Here is a 15,895-nt window from a genome sequence, read left to right on the forward strand (position 1 = left end):
TTTTGAAAAAACATTTGGTACTACTGGGGGGGGGGGGGGGGGGGGGGGGGGCATATACATTGATCAGTGTCACTACTTTATTTTCCAGCTTTCCTTTAACAAATACATACTGTCACCATGATCCCACCACTGGTCACAGCTTCCCATCTTCATCCCTTTCTGCTTTCAACAGACCACACCTTCTGCAACTTCTTGTGTCAGTCATCCCTTCCCAACCAAGCCTCTGCTTTTCCAGTTACTTTCCTCTGCAACCGCAGGAGATGTAACACCTGTGCCTTGACCTCTTCCCTCACATTTACCCAAGGATCTCAGCTGTCCTAAACATGAGACAAAGATTCATGTGCGTGTCCTTTAACCACCTCTGTTGTATTTGTTGTTCCTGCTGTGGCTTCCTGTATTTCAAGACCAGGTGTAGACTCGGTGACCGTTTCACTGAAGACTTGCGCTCAATCCACCAAGGCCTGGAGTTCCCAGTGACTAACCATTTCAACTCCCCCTCCAATTCCCATATTGACCTTTCTGTGCTGGGCCTCCTCTATTGCCACAGTGAGGCCACACACAAACTGGAGGAACAGTACTTTATATTCTGCTTGGGCAGCCTACAACCTGATGGTATGAACATTCAATTCACCAGGTTTAGGTAACTAATCTACAAACAATTCCCATACTCACAACTTCTTTTTCTCCTTCCCCCATTACAACCTCTATCACAATCCACACATCCTCTGTCCTTATCACTCATCTTTTGTTTTATTTTCATATCTGACCAAAGTGAAACCATCTGCCTATCAACCATCCCCACTTGTATCTACCTATCACTCAACAGGTCTTGTCCTGATCCAGTTTTCTCCCCACTCTAATCAGTCTAAATGTAGGTAGACCCAGTTTCTCAAAATCCCCCGCAGTAACTTCCCCAATACATGATCTGTGCCTAACAATGATGCAAGTATATCTCCCAGATCCACTGCAATTTTACCCTGGCTTCCCACAATATCCTGGGAACACATAGTTAGGCCTCAGGGAATTATCCACCTTAGATGGACATAGAAAACATTTTTAAAATAGGTGCAGGAGTAGGGCATTTGGCCCTTCGACCAAGCACCACCATTCAATATGATCATGGCTGATCATCTAAAATCAGTACCCAATTCCTGCTTTTTCCATAAATCCTTTGATTTCTTTAGCCCTAAGATCGAAATCTAACGCTCTCTTGGATACATCCAGTGAATTGGCCTCCACTGCCTTCTGTGGCAGCGAATTCCACAGATTCACAACTCTCTGGATGAAAAAGGTTTTCATAATCTCAGTCCCAAATGGCCTACCCCTTATTCTCAAACAGTGATCCCTGTTTCTTGACTCCTCCAACATCGGGAACATTTTCCTGCATCAAGCCTGTCGAATCCGTTTAGAACTTTATATGTTTCTATAAGATGCCCTCTCATCCTTCTAAATTCCAGTGAATATGAGCCCAGTCGACCAATTTCTTCCATTCTATGTCAGTACCGCCATCCCGGGAATTAGCCAAGTGAACCTATGCTGCACTCCCTCAATAGCAATAATGTACTTCCACAAATTAGGAGAACCAAAAATGCACATAATACTCCAGGTGCGGTCTCAACAGGGCCATGTACAACTGCAGTAGGACCGCCTTGTTCGTAAATTCAAATCCTCACAATGAAGGCCAAAATGTCATTAGCTTTCTTCACTGCTTGCTGTACGAGCATGCTTACTTTCAGTAACTGATATACAAGCACACCCAGGTCTCCTTGCATCTCTCATTTTCCTAATCTGACGCCATTCAGATAATAATCTGTTTTCCTGTTCTGGCTACCGAAGTGGATAATCTCACATTTATCCACATTATACTGCACCTGCCATGCATCTGCCCACTCACCCAACGTATCCAAGTAACTCTGCAGCATCATAGCATCTTCCTCGCAGCTCACACTTCTGCCCATAGAAACATAGAAAATAGGTGCAGGAGGAGGCAATTTGGTTCTTCGAGCCAGCACCGCCATTCATTGTGATCATGGCTGATCATCCCAAATCAATAACCCGTGCCTGATGTCTCCCCATATCCCTTCATCCCACTAGCTCCTAGGCAGGGAATTCCACAAATTCACAAATCTCTGGGTGAAAACGTTTTTTCTCACCTCAGTCTTAAATGGCCCCCTCGTTATTCTAAGACTGTGGTCCCTGGTTCTGGATTCGCCCAACATTGGGAACATTTTTTTCCGGCATCTATCTTGTCCAGTCCTTTTATAATTTTATATGTTTCTATAAGAACCCCCCCCCCCCCCCCCCTCCCCCCCATCCTTCTAAACTCCAGTGAATACAAGCCTAGTCTTTTCAATCTTTCCTCATATGACATTCCCGCCATCCCAGGGATCAATCTCGTAAACCTACGCTGCACTGCCTCAATCACAAGAATGTCCTCCCTCAAATTAGGAGTCCAAAACTGTACACAATACTCCAGAAGTGGTCTTACCAGAGCCCTATACAACTGCAGAAGAACCTCTTTACTCCTAAACTGAAATCCTCTTGTTATGAAGGTCAACATTCCATTAGCTTTCCTCATTGCCTGCTGTTCCTGCTTTCAGTGACTGGTGTACAAGGACACCCAAATCTCACTGCACCTCCACCTTACCTAACCTAACCCCATTGAGATAATAATCTGCCCCCTTGTTTTTACCGCCAAAGTGGATAACCTCACATTTATCTATATTACTAGACTAAGTGGGACCCATTGGGTCCCAGCATCACACGGCCAGGCTGGTCACCAATGCAATATTCCACCTCCCCACCAATTCCAATATTGCTCGCCAGTGGGTGGGGGGGGGGGTTCTGTTGCGCTAGTATGGGTGTTGTGGGCTGAAGGTACTTGTTTCCAGAGGGCTAGTATTGACATTGTGGGCCGAATGGATTCTTGGGCTGGCAGCCAACTGTTGCAATGATTTTAAAAGCCAAGCCAAGGCAAACAATTTGGCTGCAGCCACCCGACAACCAAGATTCATTTTGTGAACACAAACTTGTTAAAAAGGCGAGGCAAACAATTGGGCAGCAGCCACCTTACAGCCGCATCGAGGGGACTCACGTGGAGTAGACATGCGTTCAAAGGAGGAGGAGCCATCTTGGGGAACGGCTGCTAACCAGCAGCCGTCCGTTTAATTCATTTTTTTAAGTTTTTAGTTAGTCTTGTTCTTGTTTGTTCGGAGAAATGGACTTCTTAATGTGGGGGGTAAGGAGGTAATTTTACTTCTAGGTCCCTACCTGGTCGGTGGCAGCACAGCGCTGAAGCGATATCGCGGAGCGGGGCAGGCGATGCCTTGCCTGGGTCGCCGCGCTGGATCGACGCGCTGGAGCTCTGGTGAGCTGGACCGCCGTGATCAACACCTCTGGGCTGCTGGTCTGCGGAGCGGAGCGGGCGGCGCCGACATTAACATCGGGAGCCTGGGAGCTCCAACTCGGTGCGTCCTTGTCGGCTTCGGGAGCCGACAATCCCTTGCTAGGAAGCGGCCGTTCCAGATGGCCCAGCCGCTGTGAGGACTCTCCCGATGCCGGGGCAACACCACCCGGCCATAACTGCCAGGAATATCGGGCCTCCGTAGAGGCAACAGTGGTGGCCTCAATAGGCCTGACTTTTGGAGGAACTGGGGTTGGGGACTGGATTTTGAGCCTTCCCCCACAATGGTAACCACTGTGGGGGGATGATTTTTCTGTGTGTAAGTTACTTTGATAGCCTGTGTCCAGGATGGCTGGCAGAAGGGAGAGTGGACGCTGGCGCGCTTTAGCTGCCGCTGCTCTCTCTTCACATTGTGTTTTTTTATTTTTTTTTATTTTGTGTCTTTGGAGCGATTTCTATCTTTAATGTGTGTATTGATGATGTCCTTATCATTTATTTTCCTCCGACTATATGATTTTTTCTCTTCTGTTAATCTTTGTATGGTATCCTTGAGATTTGAAAGGCGCCCGAAAATAAAATTTATTATTATTATTATTAGTGTGTTTCGCAGCTCAGAGAGGCATGACCCTCTCGCTTCCTGGGTCTGGCAGAGACTGAGTGAGGATCTACTCTTCCGGGTTTTATAGTCCCGCCCCCCCTGCTACCAACCGGGGCATCAGAGAGAATAGGGATTTTTTTAAAAAAAACATTAATATATCTCTGATTTTTCATGGATGGGAAAAATCCCCCAGTCCCGGAAGGCGAGGGGGGCTCTGAGCGAGGAGGCTATAAATGACGGCCGTAGGTGGCGGCGTTCTCTCGGAAATCACACCACAGCGATCCAGAAGCAGTCAAGATCAGACTTTTAGTAATAGATACTGCACCTGCCCCCGCATATACTGCATCTAACACAACTTTGTGTCATCCGCAAACATGGAGATGTTACATTTATTTCCGTTGTCAAAATCATTAATATATATTTAAATAACTGGGGTCCCAGCATCGAGCCTTGCAGCACCCTACTAAACACTGCCTGCCATTCCGAAAATGACCCATTAATTCCTACTCTTTGATTCCTGTCTGCCAACCAGAAGATTATTCAAGCATGATTTCCCCTTCATAAATCCATGCTGACTAACTGAACCTGTCTCTGCTTTCCAAATGTGCTGCTAGAAATCTTTCATAATCGACTCAAGAATCTTCCCTACTCCCAATGTATGGCTAACTGGTCTGTAATTTCCCTCCTTTCTTTAAACGTGGAGATACATTAGCTACCCTTCAGTCCACAGGAACTGACCCAGAGTCTATAGAACATTGGAGAATGATCACCAATGCATCCATGATTTCTAAAGCCTTCTCCCTGAGTACTCTGTGATGCAGACCATCAGGCTCTGTAGATTTATCAGCCTTCAGTCCCAACAGATTAACTAATACCATTTCCTGACTAATGTGGATTCCCTTTAGTTCCTCCCTCCCACTAGATCCTCGGCCTCCTAGTATTCCTGGGAGATTGGTTCTGTCTTCACCAAGGAAGATACAAAGTATTTCCCTGTTTCACGTTATAAATTATCCCATTTCCCTGTTTCCCATTATAAATTCACCTGTCTCTGATTGTAAGGGACCTACATTTGTCTTCACTAATCTTTTCCTTTTTACATATCTAAATGAGCTTTTACAGTCAGTTGTTTATACCCCGCAAGCTTTTTTTCATGCTCTTATTCCCATTTTTATTTAACCCCTTTGTCCTCCCCTGTTGAATTCTAAATGTAGATGCCTTTTGCTTGATTTCCCTCGTTTGCCACGGTTCAGCCGCCTTCCCCGTTTTATTTTTTCGTCAGACAGGGATGAACAATTTTTTGGAGTCATCCATTCGATCTTTAAATCTTTCGATTGCATCTTCACCGTCAACACTTCAAGTATAATTTGCCCGTCTATCCTAGCCAATTCCCGTCTCAAACCATCAATGTCTCCTTTCTTAAAGTTCAGGACCCTAGTCTCCAAATTAACCGTGTCACTCTCTATCCTAGGTCAAGTTTAAGTGACTCTAGTGTCATGTGTCTCTGATAGGACAATGACATTCTTGCTTTGCTTCAGCGCAACAGTACATAGTTGGCATGGACAACAAAACAGATCAGTGTGTCCATATACCATTATATAAATATATACACACATGAATAAATAAACTGATGAAGTGCAAATAACAGATAATGGGCTATTAATGTTCAGAGTTTTGTCTGAGCCAAGTTTAATAGCCTGATGGCTGTGGGGAAGTAGCTATTCCTTAACCTAGTCATTGCAGTCTTCAGGCTCCTGTACCTTCTACCTGAAAGTATCAGCAGGGCTGCCAACATTGGGTGTGAGTTGGGAGTGAGAAATTGCGAGAGACCAAGCCCGAGGGAACATAGCGACCGGGGGGTGAGGTGGGGAGGAGGGTCTCCCCCTCCCATTGGAATTGTGCAATATGGTGCATACAGGTGGCAAAAACAGGAAAGCAGACTATTATCTAAATGGTGGCCGACTAGGAAAAGGGGAGATGCAGCGAGACCTGGGTGTCATGGTACACCAGTCATTGAAAGTAAGCATGCAGGTGCAGCAGGCAGTGAAGAAAGCAAATGGTATGTTAGCTTTCATAGCAAAAGGATTTGAGTATAGGAGCAGGGAGGTTCTACTGCAGTTGTACAGGGTCTTGGTGAGACCACACCTGCAGTATTGTGTACAGTTTTGGTCTCCAAATCTGAGGAGGTACATTATTGACATAGAGGGAGTGCAGAGAAGGTTCACCAGACTGATTCCTGGGATGTCAGGACTGTCTTATGAAGAAAGACTGGATAGACTTTGTTTATACTCGCTGGAATTTAGGAGATTGAGGGGGGATCTTATAGAAACTTACAAAATTCTTAAGGGGTTGGACAGGCTAGATGCAGGAAGATTGTTCCCGATTTTGGGGAAGTCCAGGACAAGGGGTCACAGCTTAAGGATAAGAGGGAAATCCTTTAAAACCGAGATGAGAAGAACTTCTTTCACACAGAGTGGTGAATCTCTGGAACTCACTGCCACAGAGGGTAGTCGAGGCCAGTTCATTGGCTATATTTAAGAGGGAGTTAGATGTGGCCCTTGTGGCTACGGGGATCAGAGGGTATGGAGAGAAGGCAGGTACGGGATACTGAGTTGGATGATCAGCCATGATCATATTGAATGGCGGTGCAGGCTTGAAGGGCCGAATGGCCTACTCCTGCACCTAATTTCTATGTTTCTATGTTTCTATGAGTCTGCAGCGAGTCTTTTAACTTACACTTGAATACAATATATATGCTTTAAATTGGATTGGAGCTCTGCGATCACTGACCACTGGCCTTGGGGATACCCGGTGATGGAGTGGAGCAACCGAATGGGGAGAGGGTGTGGAAGAAGGGGGTCGCCCCTCCAAGGATAGGACCTTTTTGAAATTTGATGTATTAAAATCATGTTTTAGTGCACTGTAGAAGTATGATTTCAATGTTTTTTGTATGAAGTATTTTTAAGAGGTAACTTTTTAAGGGGTAACTTTATCCACACAAAGGGTGATGGGTGTATGGAACAAGCTGCCAGAGGAGGTAGTTGAGGCAGGGACCATCCCAACATTTAAGAAAAAGTTAGACTGCTACATGGATAGGACAGGTTTGGAGGTATGGACCAAAAGCAGGTAGCGTAGCTGGGACATGTTGGTGGGTGTGGGCAAGTTGCGCCAAAGGGTCTGTTTTCACACTGTATCACTCTATGACTACATTATACCTCCACCATGCATGAATGCTTCAAAATCAAGTGATCGAGTTTTATTGCCATATACTCAAGCATAGAAATATAGAAAATAGGTGCAGGAATAGTCCATCGGCCCTTCGAGCCAGCACTGCCATTCAATATGATCATGGCTATTCATTTAAAATCAGTACCTCTTTCCTGTCTTTTCCCCATATCCCTTAATGTTGTTAGCCCCAAGAATTAAATGTAACTCTCTCTTGAAAACATCCAGTGAATTGGCCTGCACTGCCTTCTGTGGCAGAGAATTCCACAGATTCACAACTCTCTGCGTGAAGAAAGTTTGTTCTCATCTCAGTCCTAACTGGCCCCCCCTTTATTCTTAAACTGTGACCCATGGTTCTGAACGCCCCCAACATCGGGAACATTTTTCCTGCAGTTACAGTAAGTGAAAATCTAGCAGGCAAGCAGGATGCTTTCACCAACCACCCCCATTTGAAGTCCACAATCTTCCACCGTTTCTACCCAGTGCTTGGTACTTACTTCCAGCAGCCACTGGTTGTCCTTCATGATGCACTCTCTCTCCTCTCAATACCCCCTCTCTCTCTCCCCATCTCTTTTTCCGCTCTCTCTCTCTCTCTCTCTCTCTCCCTCTGTTTCTCCTCTCACCCCTCTCTCTCCCCTGTCTCCTCCTCTCACTCTCTCCCCTTTCTTCTATCTTCTCTCTCCCCCTCTCTCTCTCCCCCCTCTCACCTGTCTCTCTCTGCCCTCTTTCACTCCTTCTCCTCCACTCTTTCCCCTCTCTCTCTCTTCCCCCTCTCCGTCCCACCTCACTCTACCCCCGCGTCCCACCTCACTTTCCCCCCTCTCTCTCTCGTCCCCTCTCTTCTCGCACCCCCCTCTTTCCCATAAATCTCTCTCCCCCTCTTTCCCCCTCTCTTTCTTCTCTCTCTCCCCCCTTCTTCTCTTCTCTCCCTCCCCCCCCCTCTCTCTCCCCCTCACATCCCCCTCTCTCTGCCCCCTTCCTCTCTCTTTCTCTCTCCCCCCTCCTCTCTATCTCCCCCTCTCCCTCTCTCCCTCTCCACACATTCTCCCCTCTCTCTCTCCCCTCTCTCTGTCTCTCCCTCTCCCCCCTCTCTCTCTCTCCCCCCCCCCTCTCTCTCTCTCTCTCTCTCTCTCTCTCTCTCTCCTCTCTCTCTCTCTCTATCTCTCTCTCTCTCTCTCTCTCTCTCTCTCTCTCTCTCTCTCTCTCTCTCTCTCTCTCCCCCTCTCTCTTTCTCTCTCTCTCTCTCTCCTCTTTCTCTTTGCCCCCCCATTTCTCTCTCTTTCCCCCGTTTTCTCTCTCCTTCCCCCTCTCTCCCTCTTCCCCCTCTCTCTCCCATTCCCTCCTACCCTCGCCACTCCCTCTCTCTCTCTTCCCTCTTTCGTCCTTCTCACCCCCCTCTCTCCCCCCCCCCCCCACCACCTCTCTCCCCGTCCCTTCTCCCCTACCTTTCCCCTCTCCCTCTTCTCTCACCTCCATTCACCCCCGCCCCTCTGTCTCTCCCCCCTCTCTCTCTCTCCCCACTGTCTCACTGTCCCCCCCCCCCCCCCCCCCCAGGTTTTACAACTGATTCACCTGGTTAGTTCCATCTCCGGCTGCTTCATGTTGTCGGCGGCTGCACATCCAACCAAGAAAGAGAAGAGGCGCAACGTCACTCACAGCCGCCAACTGACGAACTTCCCCGGACTGCACTGATCCCTGGCACGCGGCGCTAAGGGACAAATTGCGCAGGGACTGAACTCAGCGTGAGAACTCAGTCGTGAGCGTGAGGGCGTGAGAAATTGCTCCAGGGCGTGAGTCTCACGTCGAAAGCGTGAGAGTTGGCAGCCCTGGTATCAGGGAGATGAGTGTGTGGCCAGGATGGTGTGGGTCCTTGAGGCCTTTTTGAGGCAGCGACTGCGATAGATCCCCACGATGGAAGGGAGGTCAGAGCCGATGATGGACTGGGCAGTGCTTACTACTTTTTGTAGTCTTTTCCTCTCCAGGGCGCTCAAGTTGCCGAACCAAGCCACGATGCAACCGGTCAGCATGCTCTCTACTGTGCACCTGTAGACGTTAGAGAGAGTCCTCATTGACAAACCGACTCTCCGTAATCTTCTCAGGAAGTAGAGGCGCTGATGTGCTTTCTTAATAATTGCATCAGTGTTCAAGGACCAGAAATCCTAATGCAGAATTCCACCATATTATGGTCACTGTTGCCCATAAGGGGCTTTGTATAACAAGATCTCTAACTAATCCTTCCTCATTACACAATATCCAGTCTAGGATGACCTGCCCTCTAGTCGGTTCCTCTACATATTGGCTTAAAAAACCATCCCGTATATGTTCCAGGAAATCCTCCTCAGCGGTTACCAATTTATACCCAATCTATATGAAGATTAAAGTCGCCCATGATAACTGCTTGATGCTCTTTAAATCACACGGCACTAACACTGCCTTTTTCATAATGTGGATATGTTTCAACACATTACTGTACTCTTCCGTGTATTCTCCAGTTCATATAATCTCCATGGAAATATAGATGAGAAATATTCAATTATGTCCCCGCCAATTACTCGTGATTTCACACACACTATCAGTGACATTATAGGCACCCTATTTATTCTCTCTGTAGTTACTCTTTTGCTCTGAATATACTGAAACAATATCTTAGTATTCCCTTAACTTTATCAGCCAAAGCTCTCTCATCCCCTTTTTGCCCTCTTGATTTTCAACTTAAATGTACTTCTGCATCCTTGATACTCCACAGGAGATTCACCTGATCCCAGCTCCCTTTCCATGACTCTTTCTTTTTCTGACCACAGCCTCACTATCTCTTGTGTATCCTGGTGGATTGATTGATTTATTGATACTTTATTCACTTGTACAGTGGTATTCTTTATTTTGCGCCAACATGCCATTCGCTTTCTTCACTGCCTGCTGTACCTGCATGCTTACTTTCATTGACTGATCAACAAGGGCCCCCAGATCCTGTTTTACTTCCACTTTTCCCAACTTGACACCATTTAGACAATAATCTGCCTTCATGTTTTTGCTACCAAATTCCTGGTATGTATATATACTTGGCTAATAACATTTATTCAATTCAATTTAATCTTTACTATGAACGTCCAATACCTTTACACCTCCATCACCCACCAGGAAAGGCCTTACAGTGCTACTTTGTATAGAGACCCAATCAGTTCCCCTCTATGAACAACCTTGTCTGCCTGGCAGAAGCTGTCCTCCCCTCAGTAACTTCTATTTTGGCTCCTCACTTTCTTCAGGTTAAAGGTGTGGCCATGAGAACTTGCACGGACCCAAGCTATTCCGCCTTTTTGTTGGTTATGTCAAACAATTCTTGTTCCAAATGTGCACTGGCACCATGCCCCAAATGCTTCCCTGCCGCATCGATGATTGCAGCGGGACTGTCCCTTGCACCCGTGCAGAAACCATTGATTCCATTAACTTTACCATTAATTCTACCCTGCCCTCTTTCACGTGGCCTACCTCTGACCCCTCTCCTCCTTCTTGATCTCTCTCTCCATCACAGGGGACAGGCAATAGACTGGCATCTACTGCAAACCTACTGACTTCCAATGTTATCTCAAAGGTATCAAAGGTATTTTATTAGTCACATTCACATACACCTCGGTGTAGTGAAGTGAATTGCATCTTGCCATTTTGTAGCACATATAAAGAAGAATACAGACATAATATTAATAAGAGTTTTAAACACAAAGAACATCCCCCCACAATGGTTCCCATTATGAGGGAAGACACAAAGTCCAGTCCCCAACCCCAGTTCACCCATAGTCGGGCCTATTGAGGCCTCCACAGTTGCCTCTACGGAGGCCCGATGTTCCAGGCCGTTCTCGCCGGGTGATGTTGCTCCGGCGTCGGGAGAGTCCTCACAGCGGCCTGGGAACCCTGGAACGGCCGCTTCCGTACTGGAGGCCGCGGCTTCCAAAGCCAACAAGGCCGCGCCGGTTGGAGTTCCACAACTGGCGATCTCATCTAGAGATCCCAGGCTCCCGATGTAAAGTTCAGCACCGCCGCCCGCAGCTGGTCGCTCCACAGTCCCGCAGCTCCGTGATGTTTTCCTCAGCGATCTTCAGCTCACCGGAGCTCCAGCGCGGCGACCCGGGCAAGGCACCGCCCGCTCCGCGATAGCGCTCCAGCGCTGTGCCGCAGCCGAAGCCGTGGTTCTGGGCGGTCCCCGACAGGAAACGCCGCTCCAGGTCCGATGGAAGGCCGCGGGGACGGGTCGAAGCTGCAGCCCGGAGAAAAGCTGCCTCTCCGACAAAGTAGGGACCCTGAAAGATTGTTTCCCCCTTCCCCCACCCCCCACATAAAAAAGTCTAGACCTCCAAACAAAACACTTTAACTAACTAAAATAAAAAATAAAAAGATGAAGAGACAGACAGCTGCTGGCTGGGCAGCCGTGCACAGGACAGCGCCCCCTCCAATTTATCTGTACACCTCCTTCCATCCTTGATCGTGTCCTCTGTGAAGTTCAAAGGAAAGACACTGAACTCTTGAAGCGTCCCCTATATCATTTGTGTCCTGCAGTTCTGCACTTACTTCCCTGCCCCCAGATAGAACAGAGACCCCCTGATTCTCATCTTTCACCTCACCCCTCTACAAACAACACAACATCCTCTGACATTTCCGTTAGCGTCACTTTGATCCCACCACTGGTCACCACTTCCCATCTTCATCTCTTTCTGTCTTCAACAGACCACACCTTCTGCATCTCCTTGTTTCATCATCCCTTCCCACACAGACCACCCCTTCCCCAGCTACTTCCCTCTGCAACTGCACGAGATGTAACATCCCGTGCCTAGACCTCGTCCCTCACATTTACCCAAGGATCTCAGCTGTCCTTAACATGAGACAAAGATTCATGTGCATCTCCTTTAACCACCTCTGTTGTATTTGATGTTCCTGCTGTGGCTTTCTGTATGGGGAGACCAGGTGTAGACTCACTGAATATTTAGAAACATAGAAAATAGGTGCAGGAGTAGGCCATTCGGCCCTTCGAGCCTGCACCGCCATTCAATATGATCATGGCTGATCATCCAACTCAGTATCCTGTACCTGCCTTCTCTCCATACCCCTTGATCCCTTTAACCGCAAGGGCCACATCTAACTCCCTCTTAAATATAGCCAATGAACTGGCCTCAACTACATTCTGTGGCAGAGAATTCCAGAGATTCACCCCTCTCTCTGTAAATTTAATTTTTCTCATCTCAGTCCTAAAAGATTTCCCCTCTATCCTTAAACTGTGACCCCTTGTTCTGGACTTCACCAACATTGGGAACGATCTTCCTGCATCTAGCCTGTCCAACCCCTTAAGAATTTTGTAAGTTTCTGTAAGATCCCCCCTCAATCTTCTAAATTCTAGCGAGTACAAGCGGAGTCTATCCAGTATTTCTTCATATGAAAGTCCTGACTTCCCAGGAATAAGTCTGGAGAACCTTCTCCTTAGTTGCTCTATGGGAAAAATGTCCTTCCTCAGATTAGGAGACCAAAACTGTACGCAATACTCCAGGTGTGGTCTCACCAAGACCTTGTAAAACTGCAGTAGAACCTCCCTGCTCCTATACTCAAATCCTTTTGCTATGAATGCAAACATGCCATTCGCTTTCTTCACTGCCTGCTGCACCTGCATGCCTACTTTCAATGACTGATGTACCATGACACCCAGGTCTCGTTGCATCTCCCCTTTTCTTAATCGGCCACCATTCAGATAAGTCTACTTTCCTGTTTTTGCCACCAAAGTGGATAACCTCACATTTATCCACATTATACTGAATCTGCCATGCATTTGCCCACTCACCCAGCCTATCCAAATCAACCTGCAGCCGTCTAGCATCCTCCTCACAGCTAACACTGCCCCCCAGATTCGTGTCATCCGCAAACTTAGAGATGTTGCATTCAATTCCCTCGTCCAAATCATTAATATATATTGTAAACAGCTGGGGTCCCAGCACTGAGCCTTGCGGTAATCCACTAGTCACTGCTTGCCATTCTGAAAAGGACCTGTTTACTCCTACACTTTGCTTCCTGTCTGCCAGCAAGTTCTCGATCTACATCAATAATGAACCCCCAATACCGTGTGCTTTAAGTTTGTATACTAATCTCTTATGTGGGACCTTATCGAAAACCTTATGAAAGTCCAGATATAACACATCCACTGGTTCTCCCTTATCCACTCTACTAGTTACATCCTCGATAAATTTACGCTCAATCTACCAAGGCCTGGAGTTCCCAGTGGCTAACCATTTTAACTCCCCGTCCAATTCCCATATTGACCTTTCTGTGCTGGGCCTCCTCTATTGCCAGAGTGAGGCCACACACAAACTGGAGGAACAGTACTTTATATTCTGCTTGGGCAGCCTACAACCTGATGGTATGAACATTGAATTCACCAGTTTTAGGTAACTAATCTACAAACAATTCCCAACCCAACCCTTTCTTTTTCTCCTTCCCTCATCACAACCTCTATCAAAATTCCTTCATCTTCTGTCCTTATCACTCACCATTTGTTTAGTTTTCATATCTGACCTAAGTGAATTCATCTGCCCACCAACCATCCCCACCTGTATCTACCTATCACTCAACAGGTCTTGTCCTGTTCCAGTTTTCTCCCCTCCCCACTCTAATCAGTCCAAATGCAGGTAGACCCTGTTTCTCAAAATCCCCCGCAGCAACTTCCCCAATACATGACCTGTGCCTAACAATGATGTAAGTTTATCTCCCAGATCTACTGCAATTTTACCCTGGCTTCCCACAATGTCCTGGATACACTTGGTCAGGCCTCAAGGATTTATCCACCTTAGATGGACATAGAAAACATTTGAAAAATAGGTGCAGGAGTAGGCCGTTTGGCCCTTCGACCAAGCACCACCATTCAATATGATCATGGCTGATCATCTAAAATCAGTTCCCCATTCCTGCTTTTTCCCCCAAATCCTTTGATTTCTTTAGCCCTGAGATCGAAATCTAATGCTCTCTTGGATACATCCAGTGAATTGGCCTCCACTGCCTTCTGTGGCAGAGAATTCCACAAATTCACAACTCTCTGGATGAAAAAGGTTTTCATAATCTCAGTCTCAAATGGCCTACCCCTTATTCTCAAACAGTGACCCCTGTTTCTGGACTCCTCCAACATCGGGAACATTTTCCTGCATCTAGCCTGTCGAATCCATTAAGAACTATAGATGTTTCTGTAAGATATCCTCTCATCCTTCTAAATTCCAGTGTATATGAGCCCAGTCGACCAATTTGCGCTTCCAATCTATGCCAGTACCGCCATCCCGGGAATTAGCCCAGTGATCCTATGCTGCACTCCCTCAATAGCAATAATGTTCTTCCACAAATTAGGAGACCAAAAATGCACATAATACTCCAGTTACAGTCTCAACAGGACCCTGTACAACTGCAGTAGGACCACCTTGTTCGTAAATTCAAATCCTCACAATGAAGGCTAAAATGTCATTAGCTTTCTTCACTGCTTGCTCTACGAGCATGCTTATTTTCAGTAACTGATATACAAGCACACACAGGTCTCTTTGCACCTCCCGTTTTCCTAATCTGACGCCATTCAGATAATTATCTGCCTTCCTGTTCTGGCTACCGATGTGGATAATCTCACATTTATCCACATTATACTGCATCTGCCATGCATCTGCCCACTCACCCAAACTATCCAAGTCACTCTGCAGCGTCATAGCATCTTCCTCGCAGCTCACACTTCTGCCCATAGAAACATAGAAAATAGGTGCAGGAGGAGGCCATTCAGCCCTTCGAGCCAGCACCACCATTCATTGTGATGATAGCTGATCGTCCCAAATCAATAACCCGTGCCTGCCTTCTCCCCTTATCCCTTCATTCCGCTAGCCCCTAGAGCTCTATCTAACTCTCCCTTAAATCTGTCCTGTGATTGGCCTCCACTGCCCTCTGTGGCAGTGAATTCCACAAATTCACAACTCTCTGGGTGAAAAAGTTTTTTCTCACCTCAGTCTTAAATGGCCTCCCCTTTATTCTAAGACTGTGGCCCTGGTTCTGGACTCGCCCAACATTGGGAACATTTTTCTGGCATCTATCTTCTCCAGTCCTTTTATAATTTCATATGTTTCTATAAGAACCCTCTCCTCATCCTTCTAAACTCCAGTGAATACAAGCCTAGTCTTTTCAATCTTTCCTCATATGACATTCCTGCGATCCCAGGGATCAATCTCGTAAACCTACGCTGCACTGCCTCAATCACAAGGATGTCCTTCCTCAAATTAGGTGACCAAAACTGTACACAATACTCCAGAAGTGGTCTTACCAGAGCCCTATACAACTGCAGTAGAACCTCTTTACTCCTATACTGAAATCCTCTTGTTATGAAGGCCAACATTCCATTAGCTTACTTCTCTGCCTGCTGCATCTAACCATATAACCATATAACAATTACAGCACGGAAACAGGCCATCTCGGCCCTACAAGTCCGTGCCGAACAACTTTTTTCCCTTAGTCCCAGCTGCCTGCACTCATACCATAACCCTCCATTCCCTTCTCATCCATATGCCTATCCAATTTATTTTTAAATGATACCAACGAGCCTGCCGCCACCACCTCATTCCACACCGCTACCACTCTCCGAGTAAAGAAGTTCCCCCTCATGTTACCCCTAAACTTCTGTC

The sequence above is a fragment of the Leucoraja erinacea genome, unplaced genomic scaffold (assembly GCF_028641065.1).
Source record: "Leucoraja erinacea ecotype New England unplaced genomic scaffold, Leri_hhj_1 Leri_116S, whole genome shotgun sequence".
Taxonomy (NCBI): Eukaryota; Metazoa; Chordata; class Chondrichthyes; order Rajiformes; family Rajidae; genus Leucoraja; species Leucoraja erinaceus.